The sequence below is a fragment of the Tupaia chinensis genome, unplaced genomic scaffold (genome assembly GCF_000334495.1).
Source record: "Tupaia chinensis unplaced genomic scaffold, TupChi_1.0 Scaffold000311_2, whole genome shotgun sequence".
Classification (NCBI taxonomy): Eukaryota; Metazoa; Chordata; class Mammalia; order Scandentia; family Tupaiidae; genus Tupaia; species Tupaia belangeri.
Genome location: NW_006159803.1, coordinates 5,729,021 through 5,730,186, shown reverse-complemented (window position 1 = coordinate 5,730,186; position 1,166 = coordinate 5,729,021). Strand labels below are relative to the sequence as shown.

Sequence of the window (1,166 nt, the reverse complement as noted above, 5' to 3'; positions counted from 1 at the left end):
TTTTTTGGAGAGGTTTTTTTTTGCTATAGGGTGTATGCACTTGCCAGATAGAGAGAGACAGAGAGACAGAAAGCGAGAAATCACCCCCCAGTGGGGATGGCCATGCTGCAATCCCTTCTCCTCCATTATCCTCTCGGGATCTTGGGCACACACGCACACGCGCCCGGTGTGAGTTTAAGCCACTGGGTCCGGGACTCGAACCACGGTTGACCATGTGGGAGTCCAGCGACATAGCCATTACGCTAACTTCTGGTCCCCGTGTCTATCTTCTTTAACCCATTCCTTAAATGCTAGTGTTCAGTCTTTGCCTCTTTTCTTTTCTTATGCTGTATACTTCATCTGATTATTTCACTTGATTGTTCTCATTAGCCTTAGGGCTTCAAGCTTCCATCTTTATACCAATATCTATATTTATTCTTTACACTAATCTTTATCTCTAGATCTTTCTTTTGAGTGCTATAAGTATACTTTAAAGTGACTAGTAGTCATGTTCATTAGATGCCTTTGAGCATGTGAGAAGAACATCAAAATAATACTTACCTGGCAGGGGATATACCATGATCACAAAGGTGGTTTTCCCAGGGCGAGGCTTATCCATTGCACTCTGGATGTGCTGACCCCTGCGATTTCCCCAAATGTGGGAAACTTGATTGCATAATTTGTGGTAGTGGGGGACTATGTTCGCGCTCTCCCCTGGTAAAAAAATTAAAAAAAAGAAGAACATCAAAATAAAAATGTCTGAAACCAAAGTTGTTTCCACATCATTAATCTTTCTTTCATATTGCCTACTTTAATTAAAGGCATGTCATATTTATTCTGGTTGCTCCAACCAGAAGCTTTAAAGTCATCTAAGATACACTTCTCATTCTCACCACCTTCAAGATTTCAAAATTTAAGTCCTGTTGAGTGTGTCCAACTTCTCAAAACTAGCCTTTCTTTTACATCTTTGAAGCCACTTATCATTTCTCAGTGGTAGTTTCTAAAATTGCCCTTTACCTGTTCTCTGTAAATGTTCTTTCTCCCCACATTCCTTTCCCTTACTGCAATCAGAGTAATACTTCTCAATGCCAATTTGATGATGACTCTATCCTGCTTAAAATCTTTTAATGCAACCTTCCTGATCATGAGATGAAAGTTAAACACCTTAAACCCACTCACCAAGATCC

At 40.2% G+C, this 1,166-nt stretch overlaps 1 non-coding gene across 1 annotated transcript; it reads left to right on the top strand.

Annotated features, from left to right (window-relative positions):
- Positions 1 to 532: 532 nt before the first annotated feature.
- On the top strand, positions 533 to 696 carry LOC114008225 (U1 spliceosomal RNA). Its single transcript, XR_003549781.1, has one exon. It is a non-coding gene; the product is annotated as a U1 spliceosomal RNA (small nuclear RNA).
- Positions 697 to 1,166: the final 470 nt, after the last annotated feature.